Source organism: Pseudophryne corroboree, chromosome 4, assembly GCF_028390025.1.
Source record: "Pseudophryne corroboree isolate aPseCor3 chromosome 4, aPseCor3.hap2, whole genome shotgun sequence".
NCBI classification, from domain to species: Eukaryota; Metazoa; Chordata; class Amphibia; order Anura; family Myobatrachidae; genus Pseudophryne; species Pseudophryne corroboree.
In genome coordinates this window covers 88,687,199-88,704,561 of record NC_086447.1, presented here as the reverse complement: position 1 = coordinate 88,704,561, position 17,363 = coordinate 88,687,199, and positions in this window count along the sequence as shown.

Below are 17,363 nucleotides of genomic sequence, written 5' to 3'. Positions count from 1 at the left end.
TTGGGTGGGAGGAAAGTAAGTATAACACTTTCTCTCTCTCCCTCCCTCCCCTCCCCCGCAGCTTAATGTGTAAAAGGGGACTCTATCTGCCGTATTGTGTAAAAGGGTGCTCCACTTGCTGTAATGTGTAAAAGGGGACTCTACCTGGCATAATGTGTGTAAGAAGCGCCATGCTGTCATCACCATGCCAAGACCATCCCTACAGTGAAGCATGGTGGTGGTAACATCATGCTGTGGGGATGTTTTTCAGCTGCAGGAACTGGGAGACTAGTCAGGATAGAGAGAAAGATGAATGCAGCAATGTACAGAGACATCCTGGATGAAACCTGCTCCAGAGCGCTCTTGATCTCACACTGGGGCGACGGTTCATCTTTCAGCAGGACAACGACCCTAAGCACTCAGCCAAGATATCAAAGGAGTGGCTTCAGGACAACTCTGTGAATGTCCTTGAGTGGCCAAGCCAGAGCCCAGACTTGAATCCGATTGAACATCTCTGGAGAGAACTGAAAATGGCTGTGCACCGACGCTTCCCATCCAACCTGATGGAGCTTGAGAGGTGCTGCAAAGAGGAATGGGCGAAACTGCCCAAAGATAGGTGTGCCAAGCTTATGGCATCATATTCAAAAAGACTTGATCCTGTAATTGCTGCGAAAGATGCATCAACAAAGTATTGAGCAAAGGCTGTGAATACTTATGTACATGTGATTTCTTAGTTTTTAATTTTTTATAAATTTGCAAAAATCGCAAAAAATCTTTTTTCACATTGTTATTATTGGGTATTGCGTGTAGAATTTTGAGGGAAAAATTAATTAATTCCATTTTGGAATAAGGCTATAACATAGCAAAATGTAGAAAAAGTGAAGCACTGTGAATACTTTCCGGATGCACTGTATATCCGGGGTCTAATTTATATTGAAACAATCCATTAAAATCGGAGTGACTTGGGCTAGAAGATCTTTATTCTGAAGCAACGCTTCATGAAGACACCAAGAAGGAGGGGATCAGTTACGCGTTATACCTGACAAAATCAAAGATACTGGGGGCGTGATCTGACCAAGATACAGGGTGTACTGTATAATAATCTTTTGAATCTTGGGAATCAGATCGCGACCCAGTAGTATCATATCTATATTTTATGGATAGGAGAGAAATAGGTGTAATCCTTTGCTAAGGGATCATGGATCCTCCAAGAATCAAATAATAACGGATTTTTTTTTAGGGGCGAGCATTTTAACCATGTCGATATTATAATTTGAAACATGATTGTAAAGCATCATGTTTAAAGTTATAATTGCCGACACAGTTAATACATCTAGTAAAAATAAAACAAAAATGCTGTGCTCGTTTGAGATCCTATACACTGTGGGGGCTGCTAGGTTTAATTTAGGATAATCCCTTCTACTGATAACTGGAAATGGCAAAGTCAAATAAACCAGCGCTCACCAATATTATTATTATTATTATTTTTTAATAAGATTATAAGAATCAAATATTTACAAGAAAATAAATAGATTGATTATGAATCATACATATGTACCAATGTGTGCAAATGATTATTAGTACTGCACAATGACTAGTATGGGTATACAAACATAAGACAGGACATACAAAGCATGCATAAAAAAAGAAGTGTCAAAAAGACTGAAAAACCCAAAAATTCAAAAGAATACAAATAAATATGAAAAAAGTTAAGGATGGTCAAAAACACGATACAGATGGGTCCACGGTTATCTTGGCTAGTTTGCTGCGCCTAGGCACAACATGGTTTATTAACATAAACCCTTCATCTATTGTTCTCAGCTGCAATACAATACAAAGAACAATACAGCAGGGGATTAAGTCCGACTACCCAGTCTCAGTTAATCCTATTAAAAGTCAAGATAAACATGGACCCATCTGTAGTCCAGAGACCTTGCTAAATAGCAATAAAAGAATCAAGAAAATAAAAATGTACAGAAGATATTAATCAAAAAATGTCTTTATTGGTAGTCTCAAACAGGGTAATCCCGAACCCTTGCTAACTAGAATCAATAAGGATATCTTGAAAACTTGGGATTACAAAATAGTTAAAATGTGAAAAAATAAGAATTTACTTACCGGTAATTCTATTTCTCGTAGTCCGTAGTGGATGCTGGGGACTCCGTAAGGACCATGGGGAATAGCGGGCTCCGCAGGAGACTGGGCACTCTAAAGAAGGATTTAGTACTATCTGGTGTGCACTGGCTCCTCCCTCTATGCCCCTCCTCCAGACCTCAGTTAAGGAAACTGTGCCCGGAAGAGCTGACATTACAAGGAAAGGATTTTGGAATCCCGGGTAAGACTCATACCAGCCACACCAATCACACCGTATAACTTGTGATAAACTTACCCAGTTAACAGTATGAATAACCAACAGAGCATCAACCAATGGATGCCAACATAACATAACCCTTTATTAAGCAATAACTATATACACGTATTGCAGAAAGTCCGCACTTGGGACGGGCGCCCAGCATCCACTACGGACTACGAGAAATAGAATTACCGGTAAGTAAATTCTTATTTTCTCTAACGTCCTAGTGGATGCTGGGGACTCCGTAAGGACCATGGGGATTATACCAAAGCTCCCAAACGGGCGGGAGAGTGCGGATGACTCTGCAGCACCGAATGGGCAAACACCAAGTCCTCCTCAGCCAGGGTATCAAACTTGTAGAACTTTGCAAATGTGTTTGAACCCGACCAAGTAGCAGCTCGACAAAGCTGTAATGCCGAGACCCCTCGGGCAGCCGCCCAAGAAGAGCCCACCTTCCTTGTGGAATGGGCTTTTACTGATTTTGGATACGGCAATCCAGCCGCAGAATGAGCCTGCTGAATCGTGTTACAGATCCAGCGAGCAATGGTTTGCTTTGAAGCCGGAGCACCCAGCTTGTTGGATGCATACAGGATAAACAGCGAGTCAGTCTTCCTGACTCCAGCCGTCCTGGCAACATAGATCTTCAAAGCCCTGACTACATCAAGCAACTTGGAATCCTCCAAGTCACGAGTAGCCGCAGGCACCACAATGGGTTGGTTCAGATGAAAAGATGACACCACCTTTGGCAGAAACTGCGGACGAGTTCGCAATTCTGCCCTGTCCATATGGAAAACCAGATAGGGGCTTTTACATGACAAAGCCGCCAATTCTGACACACGCCTAGCTGAGGCTAGGGCCAACAGCATGACCACTTGCCACGTGAGATACTTTAGCTCCACCGTCTTAAGTGGCTCAAACCAGTGGGATTTCAGGAAAGCCAAGATCACGTTAAGATCCCAAGGTGCCACTGGTGGCACAAAAGGAGGCTGAATATGCAGCTCTCCCTTAACAAACGTCTGAACCTCAGGCAGTGAAGCCAGTTCTTTTTGAAAGAAAATGGATAGGGCCGAAATCTGGACCTTTATGGACCCTAATTTTAGGCCCATAGTCACACCTGACTGTAGGAAGTGCAGGAATCGACCCAGCTGGAATTCCTCTGTAGGGGCCTTCCTGGCCACACACCAAGCAACATATTTTCGCCATATACGGTGATAATGTTTTGCTGTCACGTCCTTCCTAGCCTTTATCAGCGTAGGAATAACTGCTTCCGGAATGCCCTTTTCTGCTAGGATCCGGTGTTCAACCGCCATGCCGTCAAACGCAGCTGCGGTAAGTCTTGGAACAGACAGGGCCCTTGTTGTAACAGGTCCTGTCTGAGAGGCAGAGGCCATGGGTCCTCTGTGAGCATTTCTTGCAATTCCGGGTACCAAGTCCTTCTTGGCCAATCCGGAACAATGAGTATTGTTCTCACTCCTCTTTTTCTTACAATATGAGAGGAAGAGGAGGAAACACGTAGACCGACTGGAACACCCACGGTGTTACTAGTGCGTCCACAGCTATCGCCTGAGGGTCCCTTGACCTGGCGCAATATCTTTTTAGCTTTTTGTTGAGACGGGACGCCATCATGTCCACCTGTGGCAGTTCCCATCGATTTGCAATCTACGTGAAGACTTCTTGATGAAGTCCCCCACTCTCCCGGGTGGAGGTCGTGTCTGCTGAGGAAGTCTGCTTCCCAGTTGTCCACTCAGGGAATGAACACTGCTGACAGTGCTAGTACGTGATTCTCCGCCCACCGAAGAATCCTGGTGGCTTCTGCCATTGCCACCCTGCTTCTTGTGCCGCCCTGGCGGTTTACATGGGCCACTGCCGTGATGTTGTCTGACTGAATCAGCACTGGTTGGTTTCGAAGCAGAGGCTCCGCTTGACTCAGGGCGTTGCATATGGCCCTTAGTTCCAGGATATTGATGTGCAGACAAGTCTCCTGACTTGACCACAACCCGTGGAAGTTTCTTCCTTGAGTGACTGCCCCCCCACCCTCGGAGGCTTGCATCCGTGGTCACCAGGACCCAGTCCTGTATGCCGAATCTGCGGCCCTCGAGGAGGTGAGCACCTTGTAGCCACCACAGAAGAGACACCCTGGCCCTGGGGGACAGGGTGATCATCCGATGCATCTGAAGATGCGATCCGGACCACTTGTCCAGCAGATCCCACTGAAAGATCCTCGCATGGAACCTGCCGAAGGGAATGGCTTCGTATGACGCCACCATCTTTCCCAGGACTCGCGTGCAGCGATGCACCGACACCTGTTTTGGCTTTAGGAGGTCTCTGACCAAAGTCACGAGCTCCTGAGCCTTCTCCTCCGGGAGAAACACCTTCTTCTGGTCTGTGTCCAGAATTATGCCCAGGAAGGGCAGACGCGTCGCAGGAATCAGCTGCGACTTTGGAATGTTCAGAATCCAGCCGTGCTGATGCAACACTTCCTGAGAGTGTGCTACGCTGATCAGCAACTGCTCCCTGGACCTCGCCTTTATGAGGAGATCGTCCAAGTATGGGATAATTGTAACCCCTTGCTTCCGAAGGAGCACCATCATTTCTGCCATCACTTTGGTAAAAACTCTCGGTGCCGTGGACAGGCCAAACGGCAACGTCTGGAATTGGTAATGACAGCCCCGTACCACAAACCTGAGGTACTCCTGATGAGGCGGATAAATGGGGACGTGCAAGTAAGCATCCTTGATGTCCAGAGACACCATAAAATCCCCTTCCTCCAGGCTTGCAATGACCGCTCTGAGCGATTCCATTTTGAACTTGAATTTCTTCAGATAAATGTTCAGGGATTTTAAATTTAAAATGGGTCTGACCGAACCGTCCGGTTTCGGTACCACAAACATAGTGGAATAGTAGCCCTTTCCCCTTTGAAGGGGGGGGACCTCTACCACCACCTGCTGGAGAAAAAGTTTGTGAATTGCCTCCAACACTATCTCCCTTTCCATGGGGGAAGTTGGTAAGGCCGATTTTAGGTAACGGTGAGGGGGCATCACCTCGAATTCCAGCCTGTATCTCTGAGACACAATTTGTATAGCCCAAGGATCCACCTGTGAGCGAACCCACTGGTGGCTGAAAAGTCGGAGACGCGCCCCCACGGCTCCTGGCTCCGCCTGTGGAGCCCCAGCGTCATGCGGTGGATTTAGTGGAAGCCGGGGAAGACTTTTGTTCCTGGGAACTAACTGCATGGTGCAGCTTTTTTCCTCTACCCCTGCCTCTGGCAAGAAAGGACGCACCTCTGACCTTCTTGCTCCTCTGAGAACGAAAGGACTGCATTTGGTAATACGGTGCTTTCTTAGGTTGTGGAGGGACATAAGGCAAGAAATTTGACTTCCCAGCCGTAGCTGTGGAAACTAGGGCCCTCATTCCGAGTTGATCGGTCGCAAGGCGAATTTAGCAGAGTTACACACGCTAAGCCGCCGCCTACTGGGAGTGAATCTTAGCTTCTTAAAATTGCGACCGATGTATTCGCAATATTGCGATTACTAACTACTTAGCAGTTTCAGAGTAGCTTCAGACTTACTCTGCCTGTGCGATCAGTTCAGTGCTTGTCGTTCCTGGTTGACGTCACAAACACACCCAGCGTTCGCCCAGGCACTCCCACCGTTTCTCCGGCCACTCCTGCGTTTTTTCCGGAAACGGTAGCGTTTTCAGCCACACGCCCCTGAAACGCCGTGTTTCCGCCCAGTAACACCCATTTCCTGTCAATCACATTACGATCGCCGGAGCGATGAAAAAGCCGTGAGTAAAATTACTTTCTACATAGCAAAGTTACTTGGCGCAGTCGCAGTGCGAACATTGCGCATGCGTACTAAGCGGATTTTCATTGCGATGCGATGAAAAATACCGAGCGATCAACTCGGAATGAGGGCCAAGGTCCGAGAGACCGTCCCCAAACAATTCCTCACCCTTATAAGGTAAAACCTCCATGTGTTTTTTAGAGTCGGTATCCCCTGTCCATTGCCGAGTCCATAAGACCCTTCTGGCAGAAATGGACATTGCGTTAACTCTAGAGCCCAGCAGGCAAATGTCCCTCTGGGCATCCCGCATATATAGGACCGCGTCCTTGATATGTGCCAGGGTCAGTAGAACAGTGTCCCTGTCCAGGGTATCTAACTCCTCAGACAGAGAATCCGTCCATGCAGCTACCGCACTACACATCCAGGCCGAAGCAATTGCTGGCCTCAGCAGTGTGCCAGAATGTGTATAAACCGACTTCAGGATAGCTTCCTGCTTTCTATCCGCAGGATCCTTTAGGGCGGCCGTATCCGGAGACGGCAGGGCCACCTTCTTGGACAAGCGTGTCAACGCCTTGTCTACCCTAGGGGAGGATTTCCAGCGTAACCTGTCCGTTGGCGGGAAAGGATACGCCATAAGTAATCTCTTGGAAACTATCACCTTCCTGTCAGGGGAATCCCACGCTTTTTCACATAATTCATTTAATTCATGTGAAGGGGGAAAAGTCACTTCATGCTTTTTCTCCCCATACATATAAATCCTCTTGTCAGGGACAGGATTTTCCTCAGAAATGTGTAATACATCCTTCATTGCTACAATCATGTAGCGGATGGCTTTAGTCATTTTAGGCTGCAACTTTGCCTCATCGTCATCGACACTGGAGTCAGATTCCGTGTCGACATCTGTGTCAACTATCTGGGATAGTGTGCGCTTTTGAGACCCTGACGGCCTCTGCGCTGTAGGATCAGGCATGGGTTGAGACCCGGTTACAGTTTTATCCAATCTGTTATGCAAGGAGTTTACATTATCATTTAACACCTTCCACATATCCATCCAATCAGGTGTCGGCACCGTCGGCGGCGACACCACACTCAGCTGCACTTGTTCTGCCTCCACGTATCCTTCCTCATCAAACATGTCGACACATGTTTCATACCGACACACCGCACACACACAGGGAATGCTCTGACTGAGGACAGGACCCCACAAAGGCTTTTGGGGAGACAGAGAGAGAGTATGCCAGCACACACCCCAGCGCTATATAACCCAGGGATTACACTGTACCTTAGTGTTTACCCTGTAGCTGATGTTAATATATATATATACATACTGCGCCTAAATTTATGTGCCCCCCCTCTCTTTTTTACCCTTTAATGCACCTGTATACTGCAGGGGAGAGCCTGGGGAGCGTCCTTCCAGCGGAGCTGTGAAGAGAAAATGGCGCTGGTGTGCTGAGGAAGAAGGCCCCGCCCCCTCAGCGGCGGGCTTCTGTCCCGCTTTAATGTGTAAAAAATGGCGGGGGCTCGGGCATATATACAGTCCCAGACTGTATATATGCCTCGGTTTGCCAAAAAGGTACTTAATTGCTGCCCAGGGCGCCCCCCCCCCCTACAGTGACCGGAGTGTGCGGTGTGCTGTGGGAGCAATGGCGCACAGCTGCAGTGCTGTGCGCTACCTTAAGTGAAGACAGGAGTCTTCAGCCGCCGATTTCGATGTCTTCTTGCTTCTGCTGCTTCTGTTCTTCTGGCTCTGCGAGGGGGACGGCGGCGCGGCTCCGGGAACGGACGATCAAGGTTAGGTACCTGTGTTCGATCCCTCTGGAGCTAATGGTGTCCAGTAGCCTAAGAAGCGCTACCTAGCTGCCGTGAGTAGGTTTGCTTCTCTCCTCTCAGTCCCTCGTAGCAGAGAGTCTGTTGCCAGCAGAAGCTCTCTGAAAATAAAAAAACCTAACAAAATACTTTCTTTTCTAGCAAGCTCAGGAGAGCCCACTAGGAGCACCCAGCTCGGTCGGGCACAGATTCTAACTGAGGTCTGGAGGAGGGGCATAGAGGGAGGAGCCAGTGCACACCAGATAGTACTAAATCTTTCTTTAGAGTGCCCAGTCTCCTGCGGAGCCCGCTATTCCCCATGGTCCTTACGGAGTCCCCAGCATCCACTAGGACGTTAGAGAAAGGGGCAATGAGTAATTGCAATGAGTGATGACCTTATTGATCAAATAGTATAGTCCGTGTTAGCGGTGGAGTGCACTTGTAGAATGATGGTGCCTCTTACGGCGACTTACTCACCAAGCTCCCTCCTTTGTTAGGCTGACCCTGAATGGATGCGTTTTCCTGTGTTCTGTCCACTGATTTTCCAATGGGTGGGCAGTGGTTCTGTATCTGTAGCTGAACCAGTGGCGGTTCTTGCCACGGGCAAGCGGTACTTTTGCCCGGGGCGCCGCCTTCCGGAGGGCGCCGGCGCCATCCGGAGGGCGCCGCACCAGGGCAAGATCCGCCACTGTGCCCCCCGCAGTGCCCTGCTGTGCCCCCCCGCTTTGAAGGGAACCAGACACGTAGCGTCTAGTTTCTCTTCATTGAGAGGACCTTAGTTGTGCGGTGTGCGATGACGTCATCGCGCACCGCACAGCAAAGGTCCTCTCCATGTAGGGAAACTAGACGCTACGGTCTAGTTTCCCTTCGTGTAGAGGACCTTTGCTGTGCGATGCGCGATGACGTCATCGCGCACCGCACAGCATAGTGGCACAGACACTAGGGGTCATAATTGACCTCTAGTGTCTATGCTGTTCTATGGGAGAGACGTAATAACGTCTCTCCCATAGATCGAAGAGAGGAGAGGAGAAGAGCGGCGCCGCCAGCGGAGGGGGTCTGCAGCTGTCTGGATCAGGAACGGGGATGGTAAGTATACTTTTATTTTTTTTTCATTCAGCGTCGTGACCACGCCCCCAATTGAAGCCACGCCCCCATATTTTGCCCGGGGCGCCACAAGTCTTAGAACCGGCCCTGAGCTGAACGCAGCTGATCCTACAGGGTACAGCCTGTTCGTTTAGTCAGGGTGTAAATATAGCAGGACAGCTCCGGATAGGAACAGGAGGCTCCAGACAATCTTTGTGGTGATGAGGCCACCACTGAACGGTGTTGCGGTGTACAGGAGCTGTCTGATGGGTCTATTGCGGGCGTCCACCGGCAGACTGGATATCCCAGAATGCAACACGTTTCACCCGCTGTAGCAGGCTTCTTCAGGCTCATGAGAGTTTCCTTTCTTTGCCATTTACAGTTAAAACATCTAAAATGTCGACACACTGAACGTCAACAATATAACTACTTCCGGTATGTGGTCAGCATACTGATGGACGGGATCCCTGCTGTCAGAATACCGAGGCCAGGGGCACCATACCACCGTCGGTATACTGGTGAGGTAGGTGATCCCCCCTCTGTGGATGTCCACGACACCCAAAGAGGGAGAATAGAACCTGTGGCGAGCAAAGGTCGCTACTGACCCCGCAAGGGGATTCGTTGAGCTCGCCCCCGCTGCCGGCATTCTAATGACTGGGATCCCGACATCGGTATAATGACTGCCGGGATCACATACTGGTCCCCTACGTCCCCCGAAAGTGCTGTACAAGGGGATAAAACAGACAAGAAATGTACATACAGTATATAAATTCACCTAAATACATAATAAAAGTGTGCAGTCAGCATAATAATGTAGCGAAGACAAAGGATAGAGGGCCCTGCTTATTACAGGGCCCTATACAGTCTATAAGGGACTATGGGTGAAGAAAGCAGAAACTGCACAGTTAGGAGGATGGCGTAAGCTAGAATGAAAAAAATAGTTTTAAAGGGCACACTTGAAGACTGTGAGGTTGCATGAAAGTCTTATGAAGCGATTTAGGGCATTCCAGAGGTTAGGAGCGGCCCAGGAGAAATGAATGCGAGAGTGGGAAGTGGTGATCAGGAGTTGTGGCAGCACCATTAGCAAAGCAAAGTGGGTGAGAGACGTGTATGTGAGGAGATGAGGTTGGAGATAAAGGGAAGAGCAATGAGGATGGGAACTTTGCAGGTAAGAAAGAAGAGTTTTCATTGCGAGTGGCATAGGGAGCCAGTGGAATGATTGGCAGAGAGGGACAAGAGAGAAAAAGGAGATGGGCAGCAATGAGGACAGACTGGAGAGGAGCAGATTACAGACATCGAGGCAGGAAATTCTGAGGCATAAATGAGAGTATCAATAGCATCCAGCATGTGGAAAAGCCTGATGTTAGACGCACAGCATACAGTGCATCCGGAAAGTATTCACAGCGCTTCACTTTTTCCACATTTTGTTATGTTACTGTACAGTCTTATTACACAATTGAATAAATTAATTTTTCCCTCAAAATTCTACACACAATACCCCATAATGACAATGTGAAAAAAGATTTTTTGAGATTTTTGTAAATTTATTTAAAAAAAAAGAAATCACATGTACATAAGTATTCACAGCCTTTGCTCAATACTTTGTTGATGCACCTTTGGCAGCAATTACAGCCTCAAGTCTATTTGAAATTGATGCCACAAGCTTGGCACATCCATCTTTAGGCAGTTTTGCCCATTCCTCTTTGCAGCACCCCTCAAGCTCCATCAGGTTGGATGGGATGCGTCGGTGCACAGCCATTTTCATATCTCTCCAGAGATGTTCAATCGGATTCAAGTCTGGGCTCTGGCTGGGCCACTCAAGGACATTCACAGAGTTGTCCTGAAGCCACTCCTTTGATATCTTGACTGTGTGCTTAGGGTCGTTGTCCTGCTGAAAGATGAACCGTCGCCCCAGTTTGAGGTCAAGAGCGTTCTGGAGCAGGTTTTACATAGAAACATAGAATTTGACGGCAGATAAGAACCACTTGGCCCATCTAGTCTGCCCCTTTTTTATTTTATCCTTTAGGCAATCTCAACCCTTTTTTAACCTTAATTCTTTGTAAGGATATTCATATGACTGTCCCAAGCATGTTTAAATTGCCCTACAGTCTTAGCCTCTACCACCTCTGATGGGAGGCTATTCCACTTATCCACTACCCTTTCTGTGAAGTAATTTTTCCTTAAATTTCCCCTGAACCTCCCCCCCCTCCAGTCTCAATGTATGCCCTCGAGTTCTAATACTTCTTTTCCTTTGAAGAATGTTTCCCTCCTGAACTTTGTTAAGACCCTTGATATATTTGAAAGTTTCTATCATGTCCCCCCTTTCCCTTCTCTCCTCCAAACTATACATGTTAAGATCTTTTAGCCTTTCCGGGTAAGTTTTGTGATGTAGGCCATGCACCATTTTAGTTGCCCTTCTTTGTACACTCTCTAATGTATTTATATCCTTCTGGAGATAGGGTCTCCAGAACTGGACACAGTATTCCAGATGGGGCCGTACCAATGACCTATACAGTGGCATTATCACTTCTTTTTTCCTGCTACTGATTCCTCTCCCTATGCAACCAAGCATCTGACTTGCCTTTCTCATTGCTTTGTTGCATTGCTTTCCTGCCTTCAAGTCACTTGAAATAGTGACTCCTAAATCTCTTTCCTCCTCAGTAGTTTCCATTATAGTACCCTTGATACTATACTTAGCCTTTGGGTTTTTGAGACCCAAGTGCATGATTTTGCATTTTTTAGCATTAAACTGTAGTTGCCACGTTCTTGACCATTTCTCAAGCCTACCTAGGTCATTAATCATTTGTTTGACCCCTCCCGGTGTGTCTACCCTGTTGCATATCTTTGTATCATCTGCAAAAAGCCATATCTTCCCTTCAATACCATCTGCAATGTCACCAACAAAGATATTAAAGAGAACTGGACCAAGTACAGATCCCTGGGGTACTCCACTGGTAACATTTCCCTCCATAGATTGCACTCCATTAACTACGACTGTCTGTTTCCTATCCTGCAACCAGGTTCTTATCCATTTAACTGATTTATAATCCACCCCCAGGCTTTCAAGTTTATTTAGCAGTCTGCGATGTGGGACAGTGTCAAATGCCTTACTAAAGTCTAGATATGCTACATCTACAGCTCCCCCTTGATCTATTATTTTCATCACAGAGTCAAAAAAGTCAATAAGATTTGTTTGGCATGATCTCCCACCAGTAAATCCATGCTGTTTTGGATCCTGTAAGTTGTTTGATTTAAGATATTCCACTACTCTTTCTTTTAATAGTTTTTCCATTACTTTCCCTACTACTGATGTAAGGCTTACTGGTCTGTAGTTACTTGCTTCTTCCTTGCTTCCACTTTTGTGCAGTGGAACTACATTTGCTCTTTTCCAGTCCTCTGGAATAGCACCTGTATTTAGTGACTGGTTAAATAATTCTGTTAAAGGTGTAACCAGCACATCTTTTAGCTCTTTGAGTATCCTTGGGTGTATCCCATCTGGTCCCATTGATTTATCCACTTTTAGTTTTGAAAGTTCTGTTAGGGCCTTCTCCTCTGTAAATGTATTTTCATCTACCTTATTTTTATGAATGTCCTTGCAACTTAACTGTGGCCCCATCCCTTCTTCTGTAGTAAATACTGAGCAAAAATAATTATTTAAGTGATCTGCTATTGCCTGGTCTCCCTCCACCAAATGCCCACTCTCTGTCTTAAGTCTTATTATTCCTCCATTTGATTTTCTCCTTTCACTTATATACTTAAAAAAAAGTTTTGCCCCCTTTATCTACTGACTGGGCCATTTTCTCCTCAGCTTCTGCCTTTGCACTTTCTTAGCATCCTTCCGTCTGTCCAGATACACCTCTTTGTCGTTATTATTTTGAGTCTGTTTGTATTTCCTAAAAGCCATCTTTTTTGCTTTCACACTAGTTGATACTTCTTTTGTGAACCACACTGGCTTCCTTTTCCTGGTGCTTTTCCTAACCATTTTGATACAAAGGTCTGTTGCACTTAGCATTGCACTTTTCAGTTTTTTCCACCTCTCCTGCACTCCTTCCAAGTTCCTCCAGTCTGCCAATGAATCACTTAAACATCTCCCCATTTTTGCAAAGTCAGCATTTCTAAAATCCAACACCTTTGTTTTTGTGTTACAGGAGTTGGATCCTGTCTTTATATTAAACCATACTGCTTGATGATCACTGGATCCCAGGTGCTCACCCACATATATATTAGATATCCTATCACCATTTGTAAGAATTAGATCTAATATTGAGTCTTTGCGAGTGGTCTCCCTCACCAATTGCTTGAGAGATGCTCCCTGTAAGGAATGTAAAAATGTGCCACTTGTAGCTGAACTTGCAAAAGACCCCTCCCAATTTACATCAGGTAAATTAAAGTCTCCCATGATTATGACTTCTCCCTTAAAAGCCATTTTAGAGATGTCCAACAATAGGTTCCTGTCCAAATCCTGCCCCTGGCCTGGTGGTCTATAGATCACCCCAATGCGAATAATGTCCTTCTTCCCAGTTTCTATGGTGACCCACAGGGCCTCAGTTTTGGCTTCAATATTTTGTATTAAAGTAGCATTTATGCTTTTTTTCACATATATTGCTACCCCTCCTCCTATTCTTCCTATTCTATCTTTCCTAAATAAATTGTATCCTGGTATAGCTAAGTCCCAGTCATGATTCTCATTGCACCAAGACTCTGTAATTGCCACAAAATCCAGGTTATCCCTTGTCATTATTGCAATTAGCTCTGGAATTTTGTCTCCTAAGCTCCTAGCATTTGCACACATAGCTTTAAGAATTTTGTCTGTGCATGTGTTATTAGTAGCCATGTCCAGAGCGTACAAAATAAATGACAAGTTTAAAGTTGAAATTACCTGTTTGGGGATGTTGCTCAGTATTTGTTTTCTTTTACTAATCGGTAATCATACTCTGTCCTTTACACCATGACTACACCTTACTAAATATAAAGATATAGTACACCTGACCACAATGGTAAATGTTAAAAGGAGGTAAACACCAGTCAGTATGCAATAATAAAATGTTTTCATCCAGGATGTCTCTGTACATTGCTGCAGTCATCTTTCCCTCTATCCTGACTAGTCTCCCAGTTCCTGCTACTGAAAAACATCCCCACAGCATGATGCTGCCACCACCATGCTTCACTGTAGGGATGGTATTGGCCTGGTGATGAGCGGTGCCTGGTTTCCTCCAAACAGGACACCTGGCATTCACGCCAAAGAGTTCAATCTTTGTCTCAGCAGACCAGATAATTTATTTCTCATGATCTGAGTCCTTTAGGTGCATTTTGGCAAACTCCAGGCGGGCTGCCATGTGCTTTTTACTAAGGAGTGGCTTACGTCTGGCCACTTTACCATACAGGCCTAATTGGTGGATTGCTGCAGAGATGGTTGTCCTTCTGGAAGGTTCTTATCTCTCCATAGAGGAATGCTGTAGCTCTGACAGAGTGACCATACAATTAAGCTGTAGGAACATCTCAAGGATGATCAGTGGAAACAGGATGCACCTGAGCTCAATTTTGAGCTTCATGGCAAAGGCTGTGAATACTTATGTACATGTGATTACTTAGTTTATTTTTAATAAATTTGCAAAAATCTCAAAAAACTTTTTTACATTGTCATTATGGAGTATTGTGTGTAGAATTTTGAGGGAAAAAATAAGAATTTACTTACCGATAATTCTATTTCTCGTAGTCCGTAGTGGATGTTGGGAACTCCGTAAGGACCATGGGGAATAGCGGCTCCGCAGGAGACTGGGCACAAAAGTAAAGCTTTAGGACGACCTGGTGTGCACTGGCTCCTCCCCCCATGACCCTCCTCCAAGCCTCAGTTAGGATACTGTGCCCGGACGAGCGTACACAATAAGGAAGGATTCATGAATCCCGGGTAAGACTCATACCAGCCACACCAATCACACCGTACAACTTGTGATATAAAACCCAGTTAACAGCATGATAACAGAGGAGCCTCTGGAAAGATGGCTCACAATAACAATAACCCGAATTAGTTAATAATAACTATGTACAAGTATTGCAGACAATCCGCACTTGGGATGGGCGCCCAGCATCCACTACGGACTACGAGAAATAGAATTATCGGTAAGTAAATTCTTATTTTCTCTGACGTCCTAGTGGATGCTGGGAACTCCGTAAAGACCATGGGGATTATACCAAAGCTCCCAAACGGGCGGGAGAGTGCGGATGACTCTGCAGCACCGAATGAGAGAACTCCAGGTCCTCCTCAGCCAGGGTATCAAATTTGTAGAATTTGGCAAACGTATTTGCCCCTGACCAAGTAGCTGCTCGGCAAAGTTGTAGAGCCGAGACCCCTCGGGCAGCCGCCCAAGAAGAGCCCACCTTCCCTGTGGAATGGGCTTTTACAGATTTTGGCTGTGGCAGGCCTGCCACAGAATGTGCAAGCTGAATTGTACTACAAATCCAACGAGCAATAGTCTGCTTAGAAGCAGGAGCACCCAGCTTGTTGGGTGCATACAGAATAAACAGCGAGTCAGATTTTCTGACTCCAGCCGTCCTGGAAACATATATTTTCAGGGCCCTGACTACGTCCAGTAACTTGGAGTCCTCCAAGTCCCTAGTAGCCGCAGGTACCACAATAGGCTGGTTCAGGTGAAACGCTGAAACCACCTTAGGGAGAAATTGAGGACGAGTCCTCAATTCTGCCCTGTCCATATGAAAAATCAGGTAAGGGCTTTTACAGGATAAAGCCGCCAATTCTGACACGCGCCTGGCCGAAGCCAAGGCCAACAACATGACCACTTTCCACGTGAGATATTTTAAATCCACAGATTTAAGCGGTTCAAAACAATGTGATTTTAGGAACCCCAAAACGACATTGAGATCCCAAGGTGACACTGGAGGCACAAAAGGAGGCTGTATATGCAGCACCCCCTTGACAAACGTCTGAACTTCAGGCACTGAAGCCAGTTCTTTCTGGAAGAAAATCGACAGGGCCGAAATCTGAACCTTTATGGATCCCAATTTGAGGCCCATAGACACTCCTGTCTGCAGGAAATGTAGGAATCGACCCAGTTGAAATTCCTCCGTAGGGGCCTTCCTGGCCTCGCCCAAGCAACGTATTTCCGCCAAATGCGGTGATAATGCTTTATGGTTACATCCTTCCTGGCTTTGATCAGGGTAGGGATGACTTCCTCCGGAATGCCTTTCTCTTTCAGGATCCGGCGTTCAACCGCCATGCCGTCAAACGCAGCCGCGGTAAGTCTTGGAACAGACAGGGTCCTTGCTGGAGCAGGTCCCTTCTTAGAGGTAGAGGCCATGGGCCTCTGTGAGCATCTCTTGAAGTTCCGGGTACCAAGTCCTTCTTGGCCAATCCGGAGCCACGAGTATAGTTCTCACTCCTCTCCGTCTTATAATTCTCAGTACCTTGGGTATGAGAGGCAGAGGAGGGAACACATACACTGACTGGTACACCCACGGTGTTACCAGAGCGTCCACAGCTATTGCCTGAGGGTCCCTTGACCAGGCGCAATACCTGTCCAATTTTTTGTTGAGGCGGGACGCCATCATGTCCACCTTTGGTTTTTCCCAACGGTTTACAATCATGTGGAAGACTTCTGGGTGAAGTCCCCACTCTCCCGGGTGGAGGTCGTGCCTGCTGAGGAAGTCTGCTTCCCAGTTGTCCACTCCCGGAATGAACACTGCTGACAGTGCTATCACATGATTTTCCGCCCAGCGAAGAATCCTTGCAACTTCTGCCATTGCCCTCCTGCTTCTTGTGCCGCCCTGTCTGTTTACGTGGGCGACTGCCGTGATGTTGTCCGACTGGATCAGTATCGGCAGACCTTGAAGCAGAGGTCTTGCTTGGCTTAGAGCATTGTAAATGGCTCTCAACTCCAGAATATTTATGTGAAGTGATGTCTCCAGGCTTGACCACAAGCCCTGGAAATTTCTTCCCTGTGTGATTGCTCCCCAGCCTCGCAGGCTGGCATCTGTGGTCACCAGGACCCAGTCCTGAATGCCGAATCTGCGGCCCTCGAGAAGATGAGCACTCTGCAACCACCACAGGAGAGACACCCTTGTCCTTGGAGACAGGGTTATCCGCTGATGCATCTGAAGATGCGATCCGGACCATTTGTCCAGCAGGTCCCACTGGAATGTTCTTGCGTGGAATCTGACTAGCTCGGATAACTCCCTGGCTTTCTCTTCCGGGAGAAACACCTTTTTCTGGACTGTGTCCAGGATCATTCCAAGGAATAGAAGACGTGTCGTCGGGATCAGCTGCGATTTTGGGATATTGAGAATCCAACCGTGTTGCCGCAGCACTACTTGAGATAGTGCTACTCCGACTACCAACTGTT